This window comes from Camellia sinensis, chromosome 13, assembly GCF_055761805.1.
Source record: "Camellia sinensis isolate YWXY chromosome 13, ASM5576180v1, whole genome shotgun sequence".
Taxonomy (NCBI): domain Eukaryota; kingdom Viridiplantae; phylum Streptophyta; class Magnoliopsida; order Ericales; family Theaceae; genus Camellia; species Camellia sinensis.
Window position 1 is genome coordinate 134,318,037 of NC_138973.1, and position 8,647 is coordinate 134,326,683.

Here is an 8,647-nt window from a genome sequence, read left to right on the forward strand (position 1 = left end):
TTTATTTTATACTTTTATTTAACTATATTTTATATTTTACATCAATCTTTAATTATATTTTAATTTATTTTATTTTAATTAGTATATTAATCTAATTTTAGGTTTGGAGAAAATGAGGGTAAAATTATCTTTTTGTTACATTAATTTCCCTTCTTTTTTTTTTCAAAAAATCAAATCCCACTCTAAAAGATGGTGTTTTGGATGAAAAAATTAACGGTAGTCCAAAATCATATGGAGTATTTCTGACTATGTTTGAACCATAAGAGGGTAAAATGCTGTGGTCCTAATCACGAGAGAGTAAAATAAATTTAACTTTTTTTATTTGTATATTACTTTTTGTTGAGAATGTAATATAAATAATACATATCTCTCTAATAGTTGAAAATTTTTAATGAGTTAATAGTTCATAATTCAATATGATATTAGAGCTGATAACAGATCTTGTGTTCAAATTTTACCACCTCTACAATAATTAAAAATGCATGCACCTATTTTTTTTTATTTATTTATTTTTTTTTTTTCGTTTTGAGCATAATGCATGCACTTATTTGGTCCGCTTATAAAGGGTAATTAATGCCATATCATTAAAATTAGAATGGTGCTATACGTATTAATTCGTATATTAATTAATGCATCAGTAGCTATTATAATATTATAATTTTAAAATTATAAACCTCATATATTATATAAATTATAAAAACTTAAAATTAATAAACATATAACGTATCATCTATTAATATACTACCTAATATATCACTTGATTTGTATGACTTTATTCTTAAAATTAACAGCGAAAAGAAATGCTTGTGAAGGATGCATATTGTCAGGTACAATGACAAATGGTCTCACACCCTCACACATGCACAATATAAAGGAGGAAATTCTATGGTGTGCCTTTTTGGATATGTATTCTATTATTAAATTGTGTACATTTATTACAAAATTTCGTAGTATTAACAATAAAATACGTAATCTTAGTACAATTTGATTTAACAAAATGTTGTAAAAGTTTATGGGTTGGTTACGAATTTTTTTGTTATGCTAATTTATATCGAGATTACATATTTTGTAATTGATGTTACGAAATTTTGTAATGATTTTGAATAGTAAGTTAAAACTAACTTTTTGGCGTTTTTTTTTTTTTGACTTTTTTTGAAAAAATGTATAAAAAAAATAATGAGTTAATATGACCTAAAGAAATTAAAAAAAATTTTAAAAAAAATTGTTTCTTTTAACCTCTTTGCCAAAATTATAAATTTTTGTATTAATGTGCATGTGATACGCACCTCTAAAAATGTGCACACCATAATATTTCCTAATATAAGATGGATAAATACGCATATAAAGTAAAATAAAAAACTAAAATAAATCTCGTAAACTTTCAACACTTAGTACTTCTAAAAAAAATAATTAAAAATATGCGGTCCAAATTTACTATGATCAGTGTATCAAAGTCAGACTATAATTTTTAAAGTCAGACTATAATTTTTATACTAATATTGCTCAACAATAAACTAGAGCAAACCCGTATCAAATAGGGATGGCAATGGGGTGGATATTAGTTCTTCATTCTCATTTCTCTATAATAAATTTTTCTCATTCTCCATTCTCCATTTCCCATGGGTACCACCCTTCCCATTTCTTAATGGTTATGGATTTTCCCCCACCCACTTTAATCCCCATTTTTATTTTTTATATTTAATGTTAACAAACACTTTTTTTTTTTTTTATTTAAGGTTCACAACAAAAGTTAAATATAACTTCAATTTTTTTTTCTTTCTTTTTTAATATATTTAATGTTAACAATTTTTTTTTTTTTTTCAAGGTTCACAACAAAAGTTAAATATAACTTCAATCTTTTTTCTTTCTTTTTTAATATATTTAATGTTAACAACCTTCTCTCTCTCTTTTTTTTTTTTTTTTTATAAAGGTTTTAGCTAAATATACCTTCAATCTTTTTTCTTTCTTTTTTAATATATTTAATGTTAACAACTTATTTATTTATTTTTTTATTTTTTTTAAGGTTCACAACAAAAGCTAAATATACATTCAATCTTATTTTATTTTATTTGGTTCAACAACAAAATCAAATACACATTAATTAATTAATTAAAAAGTTTGTTTTATAATAATCAAATATATAATTTTGAGACAATCAAATAAGTTTTAGTAATTAAAAAAAAATGTGGAAGAACGTAGAAGATTAAAAAAAAATTACAACCATCTCTCTCTCTCTCACTCTCACTCTCTCCCCTACATGTTACAAGAACTTGATTACAATGTTATAAGAGCCTGTTTGAAGAAATAAAATGTGAAAGAACCTGTTTTAAAAAAGTGTTATAAGACCCATATTAAATTGCATCAGGGCATAAATAAGGAATTGTTTGTTGATCTTTTAGCCACGAATATTTTAGACATTAAATCATCTTTCTCTTAGCAAATTTGAACCATTCATTTTAATTTATCAAAAATCTAATTATACCTTTAACAAATTTGAACCACTCATTTTAAGATATCTATGCATTACCACACCCAATCTATCGTCCATCTTCTTCCTTTAGTCCCCCACGATTTTTGTTGTTTGTTACTTTTAAAAAACAAAAAATGTTTTTTCAATTAAAATTTTGCTAATTTCACACACCATCACCACTATTCTCACTTTCATTGTCACACTACCATCACCATAGCCACTACTATCATCACTGCCGCCATCACCCCACCACTATGTAACAATCTCTACTTTCACTTTTGTTCCATCACCACCACCACCAAATATAAAAAAATATATTTTTAATTTTTTTTATAAAAAATATTTTTCATTAAAAAATATTTTCTATTTAAATTAATGAAGCATAACATTGAGAAACAAGCTGATTTCAGTTAAATCTGTTCATAACTAAGAAAAATTCTTTTAATTTTAAAAAAAATTATTTAGTAAGACTTTGTATCCCCTTTTTGTTTTTCTAGCAAATAAATCTGTGTACCCATCATTTCTAACCAATCACGACTCATGCTTGTTTTAATTCTCTACAATTTTCTTATTTTCAAATACATTCATATATATATATATATATATATATATATATATATATGTTGTATAAATTGTGTGATAACATAAAACAAATAGATTCATACTCGTTAATTGAAATTTCAGAACAAGCAAACCATTCTGAAAATTACAATACATAACAAAATAAAATAACATAGAAAAGCAAACCGAAACCTACACTAGACAATGATCTTAATTTTTTTTAAATAAATTTAAAAAATTCTAGATATGCATAAAATTTGACAAGAATAATGTGACAATATTAATTAATGTGTATTTGATTTTATTGTTGAGCCAAATAAAATAAAATAAGATTGAATGTATATTTAGCTTTGGTTGTGAATCTTAAAAAAAAAAACAAAAAACAAAAAACAAAAGAAAAAAGATTGAATGTTTATTTAGCTTTGGTTGTGAATCTTAAAAATTAAAAAAAAAAAATGGTTGTGAACCTTAAAAATAAAAATAAAAATGATTGGAGGTATATTTAGCTTTGGTTGGGGATCTTAAAAAAAAAATATTGGTTGTGAACCTGAAAAAATAAATAAATAAAAAAAATAAAAAAGATTGAATGTATATTTAGTTTTGGTGGTAAATCTTAAAAAAAAAAATTTAAAAATATGGGGAAATTAGTGAGTACCCATCCCTAACCCATCCCCTGTGAATATTTAAAAAATATCACTTACCCTACCCAATAGATAAGAAAAAAAGAGAAAAATTCATATATTTGGGTTGGATCTCTATAAATACTCACAGAATAGGTTATCCATTGCCATCCCTAGTGTGAAAAGAATGGCACATCATGATGGATGCACCAAGTGTAACCAATTCAAAGTTTTGCAAGACTTTCAAAGGGAAGCATATTGGCTGGCTTCCATTTTTTTTTTTTTTTTTAAATGTTGAATAAATTATAAATACAAATTTTTTCTCTTTAAATGTCATAAGACACTATTTTAAAATATTTACAATTATTGAATGAAATTTTGAGATTCACACATTATACCATCTAATGATTGTAAATATTTTCAAACAAAAGGTGAGATTAGCATCAGCAATGGAGTAACTAAACACTGTGTTAGTGTCAATTGTTAATTTTTAGCAAGTCATTTTTTGTTTTAGTCTCACAATGGAGTTATTAGTAGGTGTGTTAGTGGTGTGTGTTAAAACGTTTGTTATCTGCAGCGATAGTTTTAGCTAGCGGTGTTGGATTTATTTTTCTAGTGTGGCCCAATAGCCTACATATTTTCCACATGTTTTAATTTATTTGGACTCCACAAATAGATAAAATCAATATTTGAGATCAAGTTCAGTAAATAGAATTTTAATATAATCACTCTTCTAAGATAAGAAGAAAACCTTGATGGATTAGGAATTCTTCTGATAGAGTTTATCTGACCATCTTCTCTCCTCTATATAAGAATGTGTAACAACCCCCATACTATTTACTGATTAATGACCGATTGATTACCGATAATCACCGATTACTGTTAAACGGAACTGATAATGACTGATAACTGACTGATAATTGAACTGATTAAAAGTACTGAACTGACTGACTGAAATTGGAAACCGAATTGATTGAGTATATGTTAGTTAAATTGCATTCTATCTGTTTGACTGTATGATTATCTGTTCATGCTTATATGTTTAAACTGCTAATTGAAGGCCATATCGGCGGCCGAATTAGAAACCGATTGATGTTCTATGATCCTCAGAATTAATGTGATTTTATGGTATATTTATCCGAAAATTGATTGGGTACGATTAAATTAGATTAAAATAAGCTAATTAAAGAGTTTGACGTAATTACACTTTTGCCATTGTTAGTGGGCCCTTATTATAACATGTTAGAGCCTTGGTATGCTTGAATCAAACATTTTGCTCAGCTCATTTCTTGCTTTTGCCGACTAGAGGGAGAGAGTTAAGGGAGAGAGAGTTAGATTTCACCTCTTTTGGCTTGGTTTTGCTTGGAAATTGAAGGAATTGAAGTATAGATTGCATAATTGAGCTTCCTTGCCTATAATTCTAGACTTAGGTAAGAGATTTAACCTTCTAGTAATGTATTTGAACTTGTTCATGCTTAGTTCTTGAGCCTCTAGTGATTTGAGCCTTGAATTGGAGCCTAGTTCATGCATGCATGCCTTTATTTTGAAGTTTTGAAGTTGTCTTTCATAAATTGTACATGCATGCTCATATTTTTACAAGAGACCATGAACTCATCATGTTTTGAAAGATTTGGCTCCTTAGAGCATCAAATTGAAGCTTTGGATTGATTTGAATCCATGCATGTTTGTATGTTCTTCATATTCTTGAAAATGGGTTTGAATATGGTTTTAATTGACTCACCTTTGGGGCTTGAATTCATAAATTGAGCTTTGAAACTTGTTATACATTGAATTTAGTTATGTTTTCCAGAATTTGGGCCCAAGAGGTCGAGTTTGGAGTGGTAGAATGCTTGGTTTGAGCTTGGGAGGCAGATCTGGAAATTCCAGATTTGGCTTCCTCGCTCGAGCGAAGGGTTCCCCGCTCGAGCGAGAACCTTTGTCCAGGGCTCCGCTCGAGCGACCATCGAGCGACCATCGCGCGTAAAATCACAGCATCCAGTATTTTTACTGTTTTGCAGACCGCTCGAGCGAAGGATTCCTCGCTCGAGCGAAGCCTTTGATTTTGGACTTACGCTCGAGCGGAGAAAGTCCCGCTCGAGCGAGGCTCCTAGTTTCAGCAAACTTTGCAAAATGTTTTCTAAGTGTATCGTTGCATCCTCATCCCATCCTAGGCATTTTTAGGCCTAGTTTAAGACATTTAGATGAGGATATCGTTGTAGAACACACCAAGGCAAATTAGGGATTAAGTTATGATATTTCCCAACTGTGTAGCTTAGTGTGTGTTCAACCTGTGAACTGTGTAGGGTTGGCAACTGGGGAGACACGCCCTAGCATACTGTAGCCCAGAACTCTGTGAGTAACAATTGTGTAAAGATATGTTCAACTGATATCTTTTGAATACTGAACTGAACTGTTTACTGAACTGGTATTACTGAAGGAATGTATGTCCTTTATTTCTGAACTGTACTGTGGCATCCTTAGTACCTACTGTTTACTGTTACTGTTACTGTTACAGAGATCTCTGTCGGTTCCCTCGTGGAACCACTACTGTTTACTGACTGATGGCCATCATTACTGTTCGGTCTTTCAAGACCTACTGTTACTGTTATGCTAATGGATGTACCACATATGACTGTTTACTGTACTGAACAACTGAAATACTGATTGAATTGAACTGTTTTCATTACTGTAAGGACATTCATTCTAAACCTCTTTACGCTTTATGTTATTCACTGGGCTTTAGCTCACTGTTTATATATATATGTAGGTGCTCAGCCACCAGATTGGAGCTAGGAGCGTGGGTTAGACTCCAGTTTTGTCAAGCCAGCCTTTGCGCCTCACTGCAAGGTTCCGAGTTGCCATGCTATGGCTTTGGGGTGTTTTGTTTGTTTCCCCCGTCTGTCTCCATACTGTTTGGATTACTGTATAGACTGTCAGTTACTAACTGTACTGTTATCAAAGGATTAGGTCCCTGTACTGTGTGACTGTGAATTCTGTATAGACTGTACTGTTTGTGTATGTATGAATGCATGAAAAATATTTTTGGCATACAGACTGTCACAGCTCATTGGACATTGTTTAATTACTGTATTGGCTTCCGCCAGGCCCTGTACTCTGTTTTACTGTATTACTGTTCTGCAGGCCTTCGGTAATCTCGGATTACTGGCCGGTTACGGTACTAAACCCATAGGGCCGGGTTTGGGTCGTGACAGAGTGGTATCAGAGCGATACTAACCACGAGTTATACCGCACACACGTGTCCAAATGAGCTATAGGGTGTCCTAGAAAAGTGATTAGGACATTTCATGAACTTGAAAAGTGTGTGGCTATGTTATGACTGAACATCTGTTAATGTGTTAAACTATGAAACAAATGACTGCTTATGTATAAAACTGTTATAACTGCTTATAGTGAAATGGACAATGCAAATGAACCTGAGTCCTCATCTACTGGGGCAAGAATGGAAAGAATGGAAAGAATGATGGAACTGATAACTGCTAGACTTGAGCAACAGAACCAACAGCCCCCACCTCCTCCTCCTCCGGTTCAGCCGGAACCTAATGTGAATGTGAATGATGGGGATATAATTACTCTGACCCAGAAGTTCAGCAAAATGAAACCGCCATCCTTTCAAGGAGGCCTTGAACCGTTAAAAGCTGAAGCTTGGGTTCTAGAAACAAAAAAATTATTCGAAGTGTTTCCGTGCTCAGAAGCGAACAAAGTATTGTTAGCTACCTTCACCCTACAAGAAGAGGCTAGAACGTGGTGGATGTTGATCCGTGATACAAATACTGTTATGACTTGGGCTCAGTTCAAGGAGTCCTTCTTTGAAAAGTATTTCCCTCAGTGTGTTAGGGATAGAAAAGTGACTGAATTTGAACAGCTGAAGCAGGGCACAATGACTGTTGCGGAATATGAGACGAAATTCACCGAGCTTGCTAGATATGCACCGCATATGGTGGATACTGAATATAAGAAGGCCAGAAAATTTGAAGGTGGCCTTAATGTTGCAATTCTTGACCGAATAAATGTGTTGAAACTACCGACTTTTGTGGGTGTTCTCGACCGGGCATTGATGGCCGAGTCGAACATTGCAGCGGTGAAACAATCTGAAACACCAACAACTGAATGGCATGGTAAAAGGCAGGGTTTCAAATTCAAGAAAGGAAAGCACAACCCAGCCAACAAGAAACAGAATACGGGGTCGACAACTAGCCCCAGCCAAGGAAGTGGGTTCATACCACCCTGTCCTGAGTGTGGCAAGAAGCACAAGGGGGTCTGCTACAGAATATCTGGAGCCTGTTACCGGTGTGGCAAGGTGGGCCACATGGTTAAAGACTGCCCTTCTGCTCCACAAACTGGTAGTAAAGCTGCACCAAGCGTGGCAGCATCAACTGTAGCACCGAAGCCTAACCCCAGAGCTACCGGGAAAGAGCCCGTGAGGCAGGACCGAGTGTTCGCCCTAGTACCGGGAGACGTGCAGAATACTGAGACCGTAGTGTCAGGTATCCTCTCTATCTGTACGCAAAATGCATATGTATTGATTGATCCGGGGTCTACACATTCTTATGTATCGCATGCTTTCTCACGGAAATTGAATAGACCCTTAGAACCCATGAACTATCTGCTAGCCGTATCATCACCCGTAGGGGGATCCATGACATGTGCTTATATGTACCCCGCATGTGAAATTATTGTTGGGGATATGCATCTGTTTATTGATTTACTGCCATTGAACATTGATCATTTTGACGTAATATTGGGGATGGATTGGTTACAAAAATATCATGCCACCATAGACTGTGTAACGAAACAAGTAGTTTTCCGCCCACCTGGTCTACCTGAATTTGTGTTTAATGGGGTTGGAGTAGTACCTCCCCCGTATCTGATTTCATCTGTGAAAGTTGTTAAACTGATTAGAAAGGGGTGTAAAGGGTATCTGTGTTCTGTATTGACTGTGTCTACTGATGATAGTGTTAAGATTGATGTGAATTGT